This window comes from Kogia breviceps, chromosome 4 (genome assembly GCF_026419965.1).
Source record: "Kogia breviceps isolate mKogBre1 chromosome 4, mKogBre1 haplotype 1, whole genome shotgun sequence".
NCBI lineage: Eukaryota > Metazoa > Chordata > Mammalia > Artiodactyla > Physeteridae > Kogia > Kogia breviceps.
Genome location: NC_081313.1, coordinates 146,224,451 through 146,245,618, shown reverse-complemented (window position 1 = coordinate 146,245,618; position 21,168 = coordinate 146,224,451). Strand labels below are relative to the sequence as shown.

The following is a 21,168-nucleotide window of genomic DNA, read 5'->3' as shown; positions in this document are numbered from 1 at the left end:
ATAAAATAAACAGAAACACTTCTGATTTGTTAGGTTGAGATTGCTTCTCCTTGTAGTAATGAATGATTTTTTAGCTACTGTAGTATCACTGAGCTGAACAAATATGTCACCTTCGAGTACATAAGGAAAAATAAACACATGCTAAATGGGTAAAACATTACAACTCCATCTTTCCTAGACCATCTCTACTTCTAACACTTCAGAAGCTTAGAGATTCAGAGTGTTCTTACCTTAATTGCAAGAAAAATATAAAGGAGAAATTCCTTCTTTTTTGAGATCACAACTGTGAAGTTGTGATGATACAAATTCTGCATTTGTGTGCAAAAGGTGAAACACATTTATCTTAATTCTCCCTGCTTAGAATTGTCAGTCAACTAGCAGGACTTTCCTTCCAAGAAACAGAGACTGAGATGTGTTGTATATGACTTCAGTAAGCTCAGCACTACAATAAGAAGACATGCAGTATCCTTTTGCTGTGGTTCAAGACAACAGGGAAGGAGGTCACAGGAAAGAATAAGTCAAAATTGTTACAACTGAGAAACTTTTCTGAGTTTAACCATGGTGCCTCTTTCATTTTTACATAAGCATGGTGGCATAATTCAAGCTCAATAAATCAGAATTCTTAATGTGGAAAATTTACCTTGACTTTTAATTATCACCATATTAACAACCAAAATAATTAGATGAAACACATAAGAAAGGGTACTGTTAAACCCGTTTACTAGAGTTAGTTTCTGGACACATTAACTCATTTTTTTCATGAGAAGAGGGACAAAGAATCTCAGTTTGCTTACAAGCTAGGAGATCACTTTGAATTCTGCCTTTCTTAACTGCCAGTAGATATCGCACTTGTAACAGGTTATAAATAAACTGGTTTTCAAGCACAGAGCCAGCCCCAACAGTAAGAGAATACTATTTAAGAAGACCTAAGGCAATGAATTCCATTTCCAATGGAAAAAAAGAATCATATGGTCTTGGACAAACAATTCTGAATGGTTTACTTAACAGTTCCTTAGTAGTTCTTCCTTGCTCATAGAACTTTATGATTTTTTGAGGAGTGAAGGATTCAGCTTTAGTGGATAAATCCTTGTTAGGCTGAGACAATCATTATCCTATCCCTCTTTGCTATGAGTTGTCTTATGAATGGTCATATCAATCTGTTTTGGCAAATCAGTAATTAGGGGGAGGCTGTTATTGTTCTTATGAGAATGATATTTTTCTCTGAAAAAAAGATAAATAATATGCATTTGGAAAATGAGCATTTGGGCTCTTTTTCTGCTCACTCCTTGTTTTGTGAGAATATGATTCTTGGTTATACAGCAGCCATCTTGTGACCCTGAGATGATCATATGCCAATAATGGCAAATGGTAGATTAGAAAGAACCAGCAAAGACAGAAAACAGTAACCTCAATAGTAACAACAATCACAGCCAAAGAACAATGGGACCTTAACTTGTGGAGTTCCTATAAAGTAAAAAATAAATGCTCTATATTTATTCTAAAAAAAAAGAACTATGCAAACAAGCTTAAAACTAGTTTTTTTGTGCCAGTGTTGTAAACTGTAGCTTTAAATAAAACCTTGACCCAAATGCCAGTAACTTCAGAAAAGAATTTGGGTAGGGGGAAGAAGAAAGTTATCTTACTTAGGAAAAACAACCACTATCTTTATCCTAATCTTCGACACACAAGTGAAACATATGTAGCTGCTGTAACACTTTACACAATTCCTATGTACTGGAGCAATAACAAGATCTAAATACAATTATATTTTTAAACACTGGGTGAAGGCTTTACATAAAAATAGCATCCTACTTTTCCCCCTAAATTTCTAAAAGATCACATACTTTTCCCCAACATCTACAGCTGTTCAGGAATTTTTAGGAAACTTTCATGCATGATCTTAATTCCCAATCCGTGGCTCCTTGGGCTCAACGACAAAAGATCAAAACCACCACAAATGATGGTTCACTTGAAGTCAGGTGAGAGACACTGGCTCAGTTAGTCTCGTAGGACAGAAGCAGTGCTGCATCAACTGTCTCCATGCAGGAGGGGCACGTGAAGGGTCTCATCAGCCAGTCACCTGTACAGTCCAGGTGATCTGCATACACAGCAGTAATCAAATTGGGTTTGCATAAACAAAGTCCATCATACAGATCCCACACTCCCAGATCTTTTTTAAAAAATATTTCTTTTATTTAATTAATTAATTTATTGGTTTGCACCGTGTCTTACTTGCAGCCGGTGGGCTCCTTAGTTGTGGCATGCAAACTCTTAGTTGCGGCATGCGTGTGGGATCTAGTTCCCTGACCAGGGAATGAACCCGGGCCCCCTGCTTGGGAGTGTGGAGTCTTTACCCACTGCACCACCAGGGAAGTCCCCCGGATCCTTTCTTTTGATCCATTTCTTCCAGGGTCATAAACTCCTTCAGGCTGATGCTGTTTGAGGCCTATTCTTTGAGTTATCCTAATTTGTTCCTCTCAGCTGAGTGGCTAGGCATGTCTGGCTAGGTGTTGGATGATAGACCCAAACTGGAACTTGATCCAGATATGGCAGCAGCGGCTCCTGATCCAGCTCCGTCCCCTTGCCAAAGCTAGCCAAGTCAGACTGAGACTTGTGAGGCATGGAGATGTGATCCGAAATGGGGGAATTAAGGCAGTTCCCCATCTTCCAGGGCTTGAGTGTGTGATCTGTTGTGTGCTGTTTTGACAGTCTTCCAACCTCATTCTTTTAAAATAATTAATTAATTAATTAATTAATTTTATTTATTTATTATTGAAATTTTAAAACTTATTTATTTTTCATACAGCAGGTTCTTATTAGTTATCTATTTTATACATATTAGTGTATATATGTCAATCCCAATCTCCCATTTCATCTCACCACCACTGACCCCCGCCCTGCCCCACTTTCCCCCCTTGGTGTCCATACGTTTGTTCTCTACATCTGTGTCTCTTTTCTGCCTTGCAAACCGGTTCACCTGTACCATTTTTCTAGATTCCACATATATGCATTAATATACAATATTTGTTTTTCTCTTTCTGACTTACTTCACTCTGTATGACAGTCTCTAGGTCCATCCACGTCTCTACAAATGACCCAATTTCATTCTTTTTTTTTTTGTGGTATGCGGGCCTCTCACTGTTGTGGCCTGTTCCGTTACGGAGCACAGGCTCCGCACGCACAGACTCAGCGGCCATGGCTCACAGGCCCAGCCGCTCTGTGCATCAGGGATCCTCCCAGACTGGGGCACGAACCCGTGTCCCCTGCATCGGCAGGCGGATTCTCAACCACTGCACCACCAGGGAAGCCCCAATTTCGTTCTTTTTTATCGCTGAGTAATATTCCATTGTGTATATGTACCACATCTTCTTTGTCCTTTCATCTGTCGATGGGCATTTAGGTTGCTTCCATGACCTAGCTATTGTGAATAGTGCTGCAATGAAGATTGGGCTGCATATGTCTTTTTGAATTATGGTTTTCTCTGGGTATATGCCCAGTAGTGGGATTGCTGGATCATATGGTAATTCTATTTTTAGTTTTTAAGGAACCTCCATACTGTTCTCCATAGTGGCTGTATCAGTTTACATTCCCACCAGCAGTGCAAGAGGGTTCCCTTTCCTCACACCCTCACCAGCATTTGTTGTTTGTAGATTTTCTGATGATGCCCATTCTAACCGGTGTGAGGTGATACCTCATTGTATTTTTGATTTGCATTACTTTAATACTGAGTGATTTTGAGCAGCTATTCATGTGCCTCTTGGCCATCTGTATGTCTTCTTTGGAGAAATGTCTATTTAGGTCTTCTGCCCATTTTTTGATTGGGTTGTTTGTTTTTTTAATAGTGAGCTGCATGACCTATTTATATATTTGGGAGATTAATCCTTTGTTGATTCATTTGCAAATATTTTCTCCCATTCTGAGGGTTGTCTTGTGGTCTTGTTCATAGTTTCCTCTGCTGTGCAAAAGCTTTTAAGTTTCATTAGGTCTCATTTGATTATTTTTTAAGGCTGCATTGTTCCTTTGGTTATTGATGAGCATATAAAAGTCAGAAGTTTTTGATATTATAAAACGTCCAAGTAGTGAACATTCCTGTGTGAACATCTTTGAATATATATGCTTTGTCTCAGTTAACTTCACTCAGAATTGAACTTCTGCATCAAAGAGTTTATGCCCTTATGCTTTTTGTGGATGTTGATACACTGTACCAATTTATGGTTGTTCATGCAGGAAATACTTATTGAGCATCTGTTATGTTTAAGCACTGTTCTGGGTGCTAGCAAAATGACTTGTGAAATTTTGTGAGTGAAGAGACTTGACCTGCCCTTTGTGAATTCTAAGAGTGCAGAGAGGGAATAGATAGTCAAGAATCATACTCTGCATGTCGAATTACAACTCTGACAAGTGCCAAGGAGAGGGACATGGTACCATGAGAGCATATTTTAGGGAGCATTTGATCTCATCATGGAGTTTAGAGAAGGTTTATTCAGGGATGTTTCAGCTGATATCTGAAGGATGAGTCGGTATTAACCAGATAGGGACGTTGGGGAGAGATTTCTGAGCATAAGGAATAGCACAAGACCCTATAAGAGGAAAGCATATGCTGTGTGGGAGGAACTGGCCGGGATGGTGGGGCTGTTGGGGGAGCATGTCATGATGATGGAGCTGCAAGTGTGGGTAGGAGCTCGATCGTGCAGGCTTATGTTTAAGGTTTCAGACTTTAAGAGGAATAGAAAACCATTGAACTTTCTTGTGGAAGGTGAGTGTGTGGAACATACCCAATTGCACTTTCAACCTATCGTTTTGCTACCGAGTGGAGAATACACTGCGGGGAGAAAGAGTGGAAGCGAGGATACAAGTTAGGAGACTTTTGTAGAAATTGGGCATAATGGTGGCTTGGACCAGGGTGTGGTGGTCATTTTGGTGGAAAGATGTGGACAGATGCTAGAGGTATGTAGGCAGTATCACTGTTAGCACTGGTTGTGGGTTGACGGTGAGGGCGAGGGAGAAATAGCTGTCAGTGACGGTGATTCCTAAGCTTCTGGCTCCTATGGTTGGTTAGATAGGGTTTTTTAGATATGATGTTAATCTTGATCCTAATTTGTCTTTTGTTATTTGGTGGTTCGTGATGAATACTCTGTCATATTAAGTCTCCTGTTTTGAGTGTACAAAGCATTTTGACTGAAACTGACTGTTGTATGTTATCAGATAACTTTTTAACATCTGCCAGTTTGGTCCTGTATTTTATTCTCTTTCATTTATTAATTAAATTGTTGTATTAATGTAAATAATTATATTAATAGATTGTCTAAAGTTGCATTATCCTTGCATCCTTGGAATAAAGCCTTTTTGTAGTCATGGTATATATCATTGTTTAATAATTATTGATTAGATGTGCTGATATTTTCTTAGGATTTTTATATCTATATTTGTAAAGCGAAATTGGACCATTTTTGCAAAAACTTGATTTTCTTTTCTTTTTATTTACAAATGACTTGAATTTTGTTGTTTTGTAGATATTTGATTGATGTAGAAGGCATGTGGCCAGATGATGCAATTGAATGTAAGTATCAGGGTTGTCACTACTTTCCCCTTTTTATAAAATATGAAGGTAGAAGTGTAGGGGAATTTCTCAAATTTTGGAAAAAGAGAAAAGTTTGTAATTCATTTGTCCTGACATAGCATAACCTTTTACCAAAAGTTGATAAAGGAATGTATCTGGAAATAGCGAGATATAACAGCCTGAATAATTAGTCAGTGGATTTCAGCTTGTTTTTCTTTCTTAAATTTTTTAAATTAATTTACTGAGTTTTGATATTATATCCACTGCACCACCAAGGAAGTCCCTTTTTCTTCCTTCCTTCCTTCCTTCCTTTCTTTAAAGCTCCAAGTCATTTAAAATACATGACTTCTTACTAAAAATCTCCAGTTCATATAACCAAGGGATTTATAACTTCTCCTTTAAAAGATTTATTCCTGGGACTTCCCTGGTGGTCCAGTGGTTCAGACTCTGCACTTCCAGTGCAGCAGGCTTGGGTTCAATCCCTAGTTGGGGTGCTAAGGTCCCACATGCTGTGCAGACAAAGAAATTTTTTTAAAAAGTTATATTCCTGTATTATTGAATTTAGTGGTTTAGGTTTTCTTTGAATATTTAGAAGATTTCAATTTATTTACCAGGAACAAACAAAACATCATGTAAAAATAGTTTTCCAGAAAGTATTTCCATCATTCTCTTCTTCCCTTTCTCGTGCAGACTGGTGTTTTATCTTTACAAGTTCTGCGTCGTTCCATAAGAAAGCTGCTCTTCTTCTGGTTTCATAAGAGATGGTGAACAATGGTAAAATATCCAGTTTACCTAAATTTCTTGAGTACACTTCGGGGAGCAAATGATGGGGTGGGATGTTGGGACAGAGTGAGAGCTACAGATTCTGGTGAGACTGAGAGTCAGTCACAAAAATTCCTGGGCTGTGGTGAAGGGAGAACAAATATAAATCAAGTTCCTGCTGGTGGACAGGAAGCCAAAGTAAAGAAGAATGGTGTGTAGCTGGGCTGTGTAATTGGGCCCATAAGTGCTGTGTCTTCTGATGGTAATTATGAACAGAAACCAAATAATAATTACTGCTAACATGTAGGTGACCCATCCTTGAGAGCTGAGGCAGAGAGAAGGAGAGACGGCATTACACCTCGTCTCTGGTTCATTGAGTTTCCCAGGCTGATTTGTGACCAATCTTGGGTGAAATCATAACTAAATCATTTTTGCTAAGGTGATCAGCTTTCATGGGGTCCTTTCTCTGCACTCTGTCCAATGAAAAAGCCCACTGATGAAACAGCCATGAAGAACGTGTTTCGGGGCTTCACTGGTGGCGCACTGGTTGAGAGTCCGCCTGCCGATGCGGTGGGCGTGTGTTCGTGCCCCGGTCTGGGAAGATCCCACGTGCCGCGGAGTGGCTGGGCCCGTGAGCCATGGCCGCTGCGCCTGCGTGTCCAGAGCCTGTGCTCCGCAACAGGAGAGGACACACACACAAAAAAAAAGAACGTGTTTCCACATGGCCTCGCACCTCCATTTCAAATTGCTTTAAAACTTCTTTTCATCCAAACATCAATCACAGAAAAGGATCGGGATCAAATCCCGTACAGACGTAGTGAAAGAAAAAAGAGAATAAGGAGCAGAATAGCATCTCTTCAGACAATAAAATCAAGTTGGAAAAGACAGGTCCACAAACCAGATCAAAACTGTAACCTGGTATTTCACAGTGGGCTTTTAAAAGATGTTAGGAAAAAGAATGCAAAAGTTGAAAGAACATGGATTGAGGAGGGAATGGGAAGTTATTGTTTAATGGCTATAGAGTCTCTGTTGGGGATGGTGAAAAAGTTCTGGAAATGGTAAATGCTGATAAATGCCACCTTTGGGTGTTTGGTTTTAGTTGATCTTCTTCCATGTCAGGGTTTGGAAAGATTCAGAGACTGTGCGGCTGCCTCCATCTTTCTGAGGTCCTGCTCAATCTTTTTTGACATAATTATTTTGAATTTGAAGAGTGGTGATGTTTGCACAGCATTGTGAATGTATTTAATGTCACTGAATTGTATACTTGAAAATGGTTGAAATACTACATTTTGTTTTATGTGTATTTTACCATAATAAAAAAAGATGAAAGAACAGCATAAACCAGAATTAGGTAGGATGATAGAACTCAGGACAGAATTCAAAATAAAAGAAAAATAATTCAGAAATGAAGACTACATTTAAAATAATACAAGAGTGGGTACTTCCCTGGTTGTCCAGTGGTTAAAAATCTGTCTTCCAGTGCAGGGAATACATGTTGGATCCCTGGTTGGGGAACTGACATCCCACATGCTGCAGGGCAAGTAAGCCCGCACGCCGTAACTACTGAGCCCACGTGCTCCGGAGCCCACGCGCCACAACTAGAGAGCCCACGAGGCACAGGGAAGACCCCATGCACTGCAACGAAGAGCCTGCGTGCTGCACCTAATACCTGACACCACAAAAACTAAACAAATAAATTAATTAAATAAATTAAATAAAATAATACGAGTGAATGAACATAATGGATAATGCCTTAAGAGAAACAAACAAGAAAAGGAAAAAAAATTAATCAAAAAGAAGATAAAAAGAATTTTAGAGAAATGGCAAACATAAAACAGGCAAAAATAGGACAGCTCTGAAAAGAGTAATATAAATAGGTGCAAGAATCTATTATACCATAAAAGTGACATTTAAAATCAGTGGGACAGATTAGTCAATCAATTGTGATACATACATGTTGGGGTATAAATATTTCTCTGGAAGGATCCACAGCACAACAAAAGCAGATGTCTCTGAGGAGAGAAACGTGTGTCTGGGGAAAGTGGGAAAAAGGGTGACTTTTCATTGAATTGTCTTGTGTATGTACCTTTTCTAATGTTCTGTCATGTGAATCTGTTACCTCTGAAGTTCGCTGAGTTCAAACCCCAGTTCCCCAAATTGCTAGCTCTTAATCCTGGGCAAACTCTTCACACTCTCCAAGCCTCTTTATCTGTGAAATAAGGTCAGTAACTTAGCCTGGTGCTGCCTGGCACAGAATAAACTCTCAATAAATGGAGTGTATTAGTGAAAAAACCCCAAATGCCCATCAGTGCAGGAATGGATTTTTTAAATGGGGTGTATATGTGAAATATACAGTCATGAAAAGGAATGAAGTACTGACACATGCTACGACATGGACGAACTTGAAAACATTATGTTAAGGGAAAGAAGCCAAACACAGAGGTCATATGTGTATTATTTCATGAAATGTCCAGAAAAGGCAAAACCATAGTGACAGAAAGCAAATGAATGGTTGCAGGGACTGAAGGAGGAGGGGATGAAGAGGGCCTGCTGATGGTTACGGGGGCTTGTTTTTCCGGTGATGAAAACGTGATGGGTTAGATGACGCTGATGGTTGCATAGGCTTGTGAATGTACGAAATGACACTGAATTTGCAGTTTCAGAAGGTGAATTTTATGGCATGTGAATGACATCTCAGAAAAATAATTTTAAAAATGAAAATTGCCAGATTTCCCATAGTTCCTATCCACTGTCTCCATCTCTCCCTTCTCCCCACTGCATTCCTTTTGACGCCCACCGCTGCCGCTCTCTCCCATCCTCAGTCCCTCGAGCTGCCCCACGAGGCCTCCCAGGGAGCCCCTGAAGCGCTGGGCGCCTGCGTCCTGTGGCTGTTGGAGCGGCTGCCCAGTGTGTGTGCCCCCAGCACTCTCACCCGTGAGAGTGGCCGCTTCCCTCGCATTCTTCTCGTGCGTTTCAGCTGATGGTGATGTTTACAGAAGGCAGCACGTGCCCTGGTCCATGGAGGAAGCCCCTCAACTTAATATTTAGGCCCGTCCAGAAGTTTAATCTCATCCATCAGTAACCTCAGGATGCTGTGCTCTGAAAGCCAGGTTGGCCACCTGCGGGCACTTGCAAATACTGAGGACTTCGGAGGCATTTGGGCCTCCAACTGAGGCCTTGTACCTCCACATGCGATGTGACCTCAGCCCTCTGCTGCACCTCTCTTAGTGAAGTGGCACAGGAATACTGACCTTGCCTGTTGTTGCCAGGATTAACTGAGTAGTGCATTGGCTGCCCTGGTGCTTAGGTGTTGAGTACATGGTGATGTACATACCAGGCCCTACTGGTGGGCCTCCTGATGCAGCAGTTCCCTTGGCTCTGCCCCTGTCGTCAGCTGCCCCTAGGATAACTCGGAGCCCGAGCCACTTCTCTGGTAGATTTCCCTATTCCCCCACTATGGTCACACCTGCATAAGGCAACTCAAACCTTTCAGAGATGTGTCCTGAACCTCTTCTTTTCATAAATACCTATCTGGTGGTTGTGAGACTTAAGGCCAACCTCCCCAAGAGACTTTTTCTGTTTCTCCTAGTAAACCTAGACTCATCTTCTGTCATCTTCAACTCTACTCAAATTTTGTTCTTTCAACCCTGACCTCTGACCTTGCTTTTTACTTCTGCCATTTCATCCTCACTCCTGCTTCCTTTCATAAATCCATAAATCTCTTTTGGCCTTCCTAGCCCTGGGCCAAGTTCCTTCCTCTTTCCTCACTTTTTACCCCTTTCCTCCCCTTTCCTTCCTTCTCCCATCCAACTTTCAGTCCTTCCTTTCACATGCAGACTTTGATTCCAACCCCATCAAAAACATACACGTCACAGTTAGCAGCATCTCAAAATTCAAAAGGTTTATTACTCATCTATTAATTCTATTACATTTATTTCTTCAGTTTAATTGTTTTTAAATATATCAAAATAAATAGAGAAATTTATACCTATCTTATCTATATATGGAAGAACAGCTGGTACCCAAGGTGGCACCAACAATCCTAGCAGCTCTTACTGTACGTATCCGTAGTAGTCAGCAATTTCCATTTCTTTTTCCTTCTCAATGAAAAATGTCAGTTTCCCCAGAGAGGTGTATTTGGCAGCATTCTCACGTTCTTGTTGAGCCGCCTCTTCATGGCCTCCCGCTCTGGCCTCTGCTCTTGTTCGATGGGCGTTGACATTACTGGCTCAGGAACATTGGGTTGCCTCCATTGAATTTGGTGCTTCCTGAAGTCTTGGAATAGAAATGGGGTTTGGAGCTCCGTTGGGGACTGGCGCTTAGTCAGAGCAGGGGGAACAGGCTCCCGCTGAAGAGAATTGGAAGGTGAAGTTCTGTTCGGTGCAGGCCTCGGAGCAGCAGACGGACGGACACTAGGCTGGGTATGGTCGGTCCAACCCGCTTGGGTTGGGTTGGTCGCAGTTGGCTGAGCTGGTTTGTGGGACCTGGCAAAGAGGCAGGAGGTGGCTGCGGTGAACTCACTGCAGCAGGTTGAGCTGGGTTAGTAGAAGCAGGCTGGGCACGGTCAGCCACAGCAGGCCGATGTGAGGCCAGAGACTGTGGCCTCCGAGGAGCAGGTCGAGCTTGAGGCTTGTCCCAGGCAGAAAAAGGCAGAGGCATCCAGTTGACCTTCCCAGGAGGAGGCAGCTCATACTGGGATGGAGATGGACACTCTTTTTCATCACTGCTTTCTGGTTTCTGGGCTTGGCCTTGAGTTTTCTCAGGACCCTGACCCTCACGTGGGGTATGCCGCCATGGCTGGATCGCTGGGGGTGGCTGGCGGTCTTTAGGGTTGATTGAATTTCCCAAGACCTGACAGGAAGAGAGCCCAGTTTTCTTATCATTCTTCTTACCCAGTGCATGAAAATCCATCACAGACTCCAGCATGCGCATGCCTAGGGACGTTCGAGGCTTTTTAAAGCTCTCTTGGGTAAGCTCAGTTTGGTGTTTCTTTTGCTTCGTCTTGGGAATTGTTGGCTTCTCTTCTGCCTTGACTTTGTTCCCTGACTTTTTATTCTCTAATGTAACAGATAAGGAAAAAAAACACGCTTTGTGAGACAGTCAGTGATTTGTCCAATGTCACACAGATAGTAAATGTCAAAATCAAAACTGAACTTCGGTCTCCAGACTTCTAGTTCAATATGTTCCCTCATTATTCCATGGTATTTTGAATCCACTACTAAATGTAGGGGCAAAATAAATGTAATGAAAAACTTTCAAAAGTTTCTTTTCTCACCTGACATGGTCAGAGAAGAAGAGGAAACATCAACTGCAGATACAAGGGATGAGGAGACAACACTAGAGGATGTCTGAGTGGCTGCAGCTGAACGGCGCATGTGTCCAGTACAAAGGTCACTGGTTACTGGTCACTGGTCACTTGTGATGATCCAAATTTATTTACAAACAACTCCACGGAAACCCCAATACTCTAACAAGTGGTAGTAGGTTTGGTAGGAGAGGGATGTCACAAAGCAGGCAGTTTACAGGTATGAGATAGCCAATAGGGAGGTCCGATCCCCAACAGGAAGGCGGGATTGGATGAAGAGAGTGTAGGAGAGCTATAACAACACCTAAATTTCTGAGCTCCGGGGAGGAAATCCTAGAAGACAAATTTACCTCCCCCAGGCTCTTAACATTAGGGAAATCATTGCAACATTTCTTACAGACGTTCATTGATATAATTAACAGTTACTTATATTCTACAGAGTATTATATTTTATGTATCATATACTTAGATATATATATATATATATATATCATTAATATCCTTAGGAAGGAAAGAGCCATCAACTTTGAACTATTACAGTTGTTCTGAAATCATATCTGTCTAATTAGTGAACTTAGAGCAGTTTTTAAGGAGCAAAAGTAGGGATGAAGAAGCTCTTTCTGTAACTTGGTTAAAGAGTAGGGTGAAGTTTGTTGAGTGTACCTTGTGGAGAATGTGGTGGTCCAAGGCTCTTTTAGTTTCATCTCCTTGACTCCTACCTTCCTTGGGCTGGGCTAGGCTGGGCCCGGTGGGACTTGCGACTTACATTTCTCTTCTGCTTTCTTTTTTTTTTTTTTTCATTATGGGCATTGTTTCTAGGACAAGCCTAGATCTTGCATGCTTACCTTCATGGATGTTACTTCCTGTCAACTTCCAGCAGCAGGAGTCTTCTTTTCAGTGCTTGATGCTTCACAAAATACACTCAGCCCGTTGGAAGCAAATACCAGAGAGCAAGGAAACATAGCTGGTTGCAAACCTTTCCTCTTCCAGCCTTTGGTTGCAATTCTTTTGCCCATAATTTGCTACCTCCAGTTCCTTGGGCCACACAAGTATCCTGCCATCCAGCTCTTTTATGTGTGAGAGACATTCTAAATACTATCCCTTTTTCTTTGCACAGAAGTATATACAGTGTGGCAGTTACTGTAATCTCCTACCCCTTGCAAACAGCCACTCTAGAATCTCAGACCTCTAGGATTCTCCGTCTTGCATGCTTGGGTGCAAGGCCAAACAAAAGGAAGAGGAGAATAATTAGAGAAAAAAGAGGACATTCGTGGAGAATTGGGAGCAGGTAAGGTGAAAGGGCACAGGAGAAAAGAGATTCATGTAGATTTTTTGTTTTCTGTGGGAAACAAGTTGACACACTTTGGCCTCATTTTGTATTACCAGAACAGACAGTTATAGATATATTTAAGTAGCTCGATAGTGCAGCAACTGCCGTGAATTCTGTACACTAAAGAGAACAGTCTTACATATATTTTTTCATTTTGTTTTATGTCATATTACCTTATTTATAGCATTCACTGGGATGTTTGTAAAATACAGATTTTTCTAAATGCTCTGGTTTTGTCTACAGGGTTATTTCCTTGTCATATTTTTAAGGACTCCAACATTGTAAGACATACTGCATGTTTTTCTCTTGACGATGGTTTATCTTGATGCATCATGAACTAACTTGACCTGTTGGATTTTGTGGAGAAACTGTAAAGAGGGTCTGTGAAAAAGGCATTGTGGTGAGTCGCATTATGCACCCAAGCGTAAGGAGCTGATATGTGCCATCAGCCCAACTTGGCCTGGATTGCCTCTGTTTTAGTTGCCCTGGTTAGTGCTTTTCTCCCTCACCACGCTTGTGACTGTGATAGTGTCAGTAAGGGCTGAGTTGCTAATGATTTATATGTGAGGTAAGCTGGTTTGAGGGAGGAAATCTATGGATGTAGTCATTTTCCTTGGTGGTCAGCTTTCAGGGGTGCAAAGATTGATCTTTCTGGGGACTTTTCCAGTACCAGGAAGATATCCCATAGATGGGACCTCTAAAGACACACATTTAATTTTTAGGCCTGTTTTTCCTATTATGAGATATGAGTTTTTTCCCTGATGGGGATGATGCTTCTCTGAGAAGAAATTGTGAAAGGTGTTGTAGTATAGAGATGTGGCTTAAGCTTTTAAGTTTTTCTCAGGGTTTTTCCCCTAAGCTTCCTACTTCAGAAGGCCTGTTTACATGATACTACTATGTGACCTGAGGCTAACAACTTACTAAATACCTGCAAGCCAGATCAGTGTCTCTTTTCTCTATATTTCCATGGACATCAAGGGACCCATCGCTACTGCAGGTTAGGGTGGGTGGTGTGAGATTGGGGCAAGTGTGGTATGACAAATTTTGGTATCACTCAAATGTTTGCCTATTAAAATACTCAGTTCCAACATTCAATTCGATTTAGGCAAACCCTTAGTTAGGCTTTCCTTGGTTCCAAGCCTATGTAACCTATTTTCTCTCCCTAGTTCCAGCCATTTAACTTTAGCTTGCAGGCTCAGCCTCATCTTAACCTCTAAAAGAATCTTACATGTAGGAGGAAGAAACTAAAGAGCTCTATTTCAACACTTAGGAACATCAAGCTCTACCCTGACCTAAACCTTTATTCTTATAGTTAGGGTACTGTCTTGTCCGGTATACCCACTTCCTGCATTTTGAACCCATCAACTTAACCGAGACCTGGCTTGGTGTAACATAGCCAGTTCATCTACCCCTGAGGCTGTCCTTAATTCTTCCCATTGTCACATTTTGATTTAATTAAATACTGGAATCCCTCAAACCCTTGCATGTGTCCTGATGCCGTATCAGATACTGGTCGATTTTGTTAGTGTCAAATACTTAGCTGTCTGATTCTCCAAATATGCCTTCCTCCTATATTTTCCATCCCAGCATACTACATACCCATGAAGGCATTGTTATATCTCATGTTGGACCCACTCTCATCCAGAGGCCTACTCTATGCTGGTTCCCATACTTTCTGGAAACCTTGTTATGGCCAGGTCTGGATTTTTTTTTTTTAACATCTTTATTTGAGTATAACTGTTTTACAATAGTGTGTTAGTTTCTCTTTTACAACAAAGTGAATCAGTTATACATATACATATGTTCCCATAACTCTTCCCTCTTTTGTCACCCTCCCTCCCACCCTCCCTATCCCACCCCTCTAGGTGGTCACTAAGTACAGAGGTGAACTCCCTGTGCTATGCTGCAGCTTCCCACTAGCTATCTAATTTACATTTGGTAGTGTGTATATGTCCCTGCCACTCTCTCACATCATCACCGCTTACCCTTCCCCCTCCCCATATCCTCAAGTCCATGCTCTAGTAGGTCTGTGTTTTATTCCCATCCTATCAGTAATCTCTTCATGACATTTTTTTTTTTAGATTCCATATATATGTGTTAGCATACGGTATTTGTTTTTATCCTTCTGACTTACTTCACTCTGTATGACAGATTCCAGGTCTATCCACCTCATTACAAATAACTCAGTTTCATTTCTTTTTATGGCTGAGTAATATTCCATTGTATATATGTGCCACATCTTCCTTATCCATTCATCTGTTGATGGACACTTAGGTTGCTTCCATGTCCTGGCTATCATAAATAGAGCTGCAATAAACATTTTGGTACATGACTCTTTTTGAATTATGGTTTTCTCAGGGTATATGCCCAGTAGTGGGATTGCTGGGTCATATGATAGTTCTATTTGTAGTTTTTTAAGGAACCTCCATACTGTTCTCCATAGTGGCTGTATCATTTTACATTCCCACCAGCAGTGCAAGAGTGTTCCCTTTTCTCCACACCCTCTCCAGCATTTATTGTTTCTACAGTTTTTGATGATGGCCAATCTGGCCGGTGTGAGATGATATCTCATTGTAGTTTTGATTTGCATTTCTCTAATGATTAATGATGTTGAGCATTCTTTCATGTGTTTGTTGGCTATCTGTATATCTTCTTTGGAGAAATGTCTATTTAGTTCTTCTGCCCATTTTTGGATTGGGCTGTTTGTTTTTTTGTTATTGAGCTGCATGAGTTTCTTATAAATTTTGGATATTAGTCCTTTGTCCGTTGCTTCATTTGCAAATATTTTCTCCCATTCTGAGGGTTGTCTTTTGGTCTTGTTTATGGTATCTTTTGCTGTGCAAAAGCTTTTAAGTTTCATTAGATCCCATTTGTTTATTTTTGTTTTTATTTCCATTTCTCTAGGAGATGGGTCAAAAAGGATCTTGCTGTGATTGATGTCATAGAGTGTTCTGCCTATGTTTTCCTCTAAGAGTTTGATAGTGTCTGGCCTTACATTTAGGTCTTTACCCATTTTGAGTTTATTTTTGTGTATGGTGTTAGGGAGTGTTCTAATTTCATACTTTTACATATACCTGTCCAGTTTTACCAGCACCACTTATTGAAGAGGCTGTCTTTTCTCCAATGTATATTCTTGCCTCCTTTATCAAAGATAAGTTGACCATATGTGTGTGGGTTTATCTCTGGGCTTTCTATCCTGTTCCATTGATCTATATTTCTGTTTTTGTGCCAGTATCATACTGTCTTGATTACTGTGGCCTTGTTAGTATAGTCTGAAGTCAGGGAGCCTGATTCCTCCAGCTCCATTTTTCGTTCTCAAGATAGCTTTGGCTATTCGGGGTCTTTTGTGTTTCCATACAAATTGTGAAATTCTTTGTTCTAGTTCTGTAAAAAATGCCAGTGGTAATTTGATACGGATTGCATTGAAGCTGTGGATTGCTTTGGGTAGTATAGTCATTTTCACAATGTTGATTCTTCCAATCCAAGAACATGGTATATTTCTCCACCTATTTGTATCATCTTTAATTTCTTTCATCAGTGTCTTATAGTTTTCTGCATACAAGTCTTTTGTCTCCTTAGGTAGGTTTATTCCTAGATATTTTATTCTTTTTGTTGCAATGGTAAATGGGAGTGTTTTCTTAATTTCACTCTCAGATTTTTCATCATTAGCGTATAAGAATGCCAGAGATTTCTGTGCATTAATTTTGTACCCTGCAACTTTACCAAATTCATTGATTAGCTCTAGTAGTTTTCTGGTAGCATCCTTAGGATTCTCTATGTATAGTATCATGTCATCTGCAAACAGTGACAGCTTTACTTCTTCTTTTCCTATTTGGATTCCTTTTATTTCTTTTTCTTCTCTGATTGCTGTGGCTAGAACTTCCAAAACTAGGTTGAATAAGAGTGGTGAGAGTGGGCAACCTTGTCTTGTTCCTGATCTTAGTGGAAATGGTTTCAGTTTTTCACCATTGAGAACGATGCTAGCTGTGGGTTTGTCATATATGGCCTTTATTATGTTGAGGAAAGTTCCCTGTATGCCTACTTTCTGCAGGGTTTTTATCATAAATGAGTGTTGAATTTTGTCAAAAGCTTTCTCTGCATCTATTGAGATGATCATATGGTTTTTCTCCTTCAGTTTGTTGATATGGTGTATCACGTTGATTGATTTGCGTATATTGAAGAATCCTTGCATTCCTGGAATAAACCCCACTTGATCATGGTGTATGATCCTTTTAATGTGCTGTTGGATTCTGTTTGCTAGTATTTTGTTGAGGATTTTTGCATCTATGTTCATCAGTGATATTGGCCTGTAGTTTTCTTTCTTTGTGACGTCTTTGTCTGGTTTTGGTATCAGGGTGATGGTGGCCTCATAGAATGAGTTTGGGAGTGTTCCTTCCTCTGCTATCTTTTGGAAGAGTTTGAGAAGGATAGCTGTTAGCTCTTTTCTAAATGTTTGATAGAATTCGCCTGTGAAGCCATCTGGTCCTGGGCTTTTGTTTGTTGGAAGATTTTTAATCACAGTTTCAATTTCAGTGCTTGTGATTGGTCTGTTCATATTTTCTATTTCTTCCTGGTTCAGTCTCGGCAGGTTGTACATTTCTAAGAATTTGTCCATTTCTTCCAGGTTTTCCTTTTTATTGGCATAGAGTTCCTTGTAGTAATCTCTATAATCTTTTGTATTTCTGCAGTGTAAGTTGTTACATCTCCTTTTTCATTTCTAATTCTATTGATTTGAGTCTTCTCCCTATTTTTCTTGATGAGTCTGGCTAATGGTTTATCAATTTTATTTATCTTCTCAAAGAACCAGCTTTTAGTTTGATTGATCTTTGCTATTGTTTCCTTCACTTCTTTTTCATTTATTTCTGATCTGATCTTTATGATTTCTTTCCTTCTGCTAAATTTGGGGTTTTTTTGTTCTTCTTTCTCTAATTGCTTTAAGTGCAAAGTTAGGTTGTTTACTCGAGATGTTTCCTGTTTCTTAAGGTATGATTGTATTGCTATAAACTTCCCTCTTAGAACTGCTTTTGCTGTATCCCATAGGTTTTGGGTCGTCGTGTCTCCATTGTCATTTGTTTCTAAGTATTTTTTGATTTCCTCTTTGATTTCTTCAGTGATCACTTCGTTATTAAGTAGTGTATTGTTTAGCCTCCATGTGTTTGTATTTTTTACAGATCTTTTCCTGTAATTGATATCTAGTCTCATAGCATTGTGGTCGGAAAAGATACTTGATACGATTTCAATTTTCTTAAATTTGCCAAGGCTAGATTTGTGACCCAATATATGATCGATCCTGGAGAATGTTCCATGAGCACTTGAGAAAAATGTGTATTCTCTTGTTTTTGGATGGAATGTCCTATAAATATCAATTAGGTCCATCTTGTGTAATGTATCATTTAAAGCTTGTGTTTCCTTATTTATTTTCATTTTGGATGATCTGTCCATTGGTGACAGTGGGGTGTTAAAGTCCCCTACTATGATTGTGTTAGTGTCGATTTCCCCTTTTAAGGTTGTTAGTATTTGCCTTATGTATTGAGGTGCTCCTATGTTGGGTGCATAAATAGTTACAATTGTTATATCTTCTTCATGGATCGATCCCTTGATCATTATGTAGTGTCCTTCTTTGTCTCTTGTAATAGTTTTTATTTTAAAGTCTATTTTGTCTGATATGAGAATTGCTACTCCAGCTTTCTTCTGATTTCCATTTGCATGGAATATTTTTTTCCATCCCCTTACTTTCAGTGTGTATGTGTCCCTAGGTTTGAAGTGGTTCTCTTGTAGACAGCATATATATGGGTCTTGTTTTTGTATCCATTCATCCACTCTGTGTCTTTTGGTGGGAGCATTTAATCCATTTACATTTAAGGTAGTTATTGATATGTATGTTCCTGTTACCAATTACTTAATTGTTTCGGGTTGTTTTTGTAGGTCTTTCCCTTCTCTTGTGTTTCTTGCCTAGAGAAGTTCCTTTAGCATTTGTTGTAGACCTGGTTTGGTGGTGCTGAACTCTCTCAGCTTTTGCTTGTCTGTAAAGGTTTTAATTTCTCCATCAAATCTGAATGAGATCCTTGCTGGGTAGAGTAATCTTGGTTGTAGTTTTTTTTTTTTTTCCTTCATCACTTTAAATATGTCCTGCAACTCCCTTCTGGCTTGTAGAGTTTCTGCTGAAAGATCAGATGTTAACCTTATGGGGATTCCCTTGTGTGTTATTTGTTGTTTTTCCCTTGCTGCTTTTAATATGTTTTCTATGTACTTAATTTTTGAAAGTTTGATTATTATGTGTCTTGGCATGTTTATCCTTGGGTTTATCCTGTATGGGACTCTCTGCACTTCCTGGACTTGATTGACTATTTCCTTTCCTATACTAGGGAAGTTTTCAACTCTAATCTCTTCAAATATTTTCTCAGTCCCTTTCTTTCTCTCTTCTTCTTCTGGCACCCCTATAATTCGAATGTTGGTGCGTTTAATGTTGTCCCAGAGGTCTCTGAGACTCTCCTCAGTTCTTTTCATTCTTTTTTCTTTACTCTGCCGTGCAGTAGTTATTTCCACTGTTTTATCTTCCAGGTCACTTATCCGTCCTTCTGCCTCAGTTATTCTGCTATTGATCCCATCTAGAGTATTTTTCATTCCATTTATTGTGTTGCTCATCATTGCTTGCTTCCTCTTTATTTCATCTAGGTCCTTGTTAACTGTTTCTTGAAATTTGTCTATTCTATTTCCACGATTTTGAATCATTTTTACTATCATTATTCTGAATTCTTTTTCAGGTAGACTGCCTATTTCCTCTGCATTTGTTAGGACTGGTGGGTTTTTATCTTGCTCCTTCATCTGCTGTGTGTTTTTCTGTCTTCACATTTTGCTTATCTTACTGTGTTTGGGGTCTCCTTTTTACAGACTGCAGGTTCATAGTTCCCGTTGTTTTTGGTGGCTGTCCCCAGTGGCGAACGTTGGTTCAGTGGGTTGAGTAGGTTTCCTGGTTGGGGGGACTAGTGGCTCTGTTCTGGTGAATGAGGCTGGATCTTGTCTTTTTGGTGGGCAGGTCCACGTCTGGTGGTGTGTTTGGGGATGTTGGTAGCCTTATTATGATTTTAGGCAGCCTCTCTGCTAAGGTATGGGGCTGTAGACCTGTCCTGCTCTTTGCTGGGGATGGGGTGCCCAGCAGTGTTCGTTGCTGGTCCTTGAGTGAAGCTGGGTATTGGTGTTGAGATGGAGATCTCTGGGAGATTTTCACCGTTTGACATTGCGTGGAGCTGGGAGGTCTCTTGTGGACCAGTGTCCTGAAGTTGGTTCTCCCACTTCAGAGACACAGCCCTGGTGCTTGGCTGGGGCACCAAGAGCCTTTAATCCACACGGCTCAAAATAAAAGGGAGTCAAAATAGAAAGGAAAGAAGGAAGGAAGGAAGGAGGGAGGGAGGGAAGGGAGGAAGGAAGAAAGGAAGGGAGGAAGGAAGTAAGGTAATAATGAAGGAAGGAAGAAAGCAAGAAACGAAGGAAGGAGGAGAGGAAGAAAGGGAGGAAGGAAGAGAGGAAGGAAGGGAGGAAGGAAGGAAGAAAGGGAAGGAGGGATGAAAGGAAGGAAGAAAGGAAGAAAGAAAGGGAGAAGACAAAGTAGGATAAAGTATAGTTATTAAAATAAAAAATAATTATTAAGAAGAAAAATTTCTATTAATAAAAAACAGAAAAACGGGTCAGTCTAACCCTAGGACAAATGGTGAGAGCAAAGCTATACAGACAAAATCTCACACAGCAGCACACCCATACACACTCACAGAAAGTAAAAAGGGTAAAATAATAGTATATCTTGCTCCCAAAGTCCACCTCCTCAACTTGGGATGATTCGTTGTCTATTCAGGTTTTCCACAGATGCAGGGCACTTCAAGTTGATTGTGGAGCTTTAATCCGCTGCTTCTGAGGCTGCTGGGAGAGACCTCCCCCTCTCCTCTTTGTTCACACAGCTCCTGGGGTTCAGCTTTGGACTTGGCCCCGCCTCTGCGTGTAGGTCGTCCAAGGGCATCAGCCCTTTGCTCAGACAGGACGGGGTTAAAGGAGCAGCTGATTGGGGGGCTCCGGCTCACTCAGGCAGGGGGAGGGAGGGGCACAGATACGGGGCGAGCCTGTGACGTCAGAGGCCGGTGTGATACTGCACCGGCCCGAGGCCCGCCGTGCGTTCTCCTGGGGAAGCTGTCCCTGGATTCCGGGATCCCGGAAGTGGCG

General features: G+C 40.7%; 2 pseudogenes; one reads left to right on the top strand and one right to left on the bottom strand.

Moving 5' to 3' along the window:
- Positions 1-21,168, top strand: part of LOC131755465 (RNA/RNP complex-1-interacting phosphatase-like) — a 313,564-nt pseudogene that overhangs the window by 9,578 nt on the left and 282,818 nt on the right.
- On the bottom strand, positions 1,995-2,664 carry LOC131755497 (RING finger protein 11-like; annotated as a pseudogene).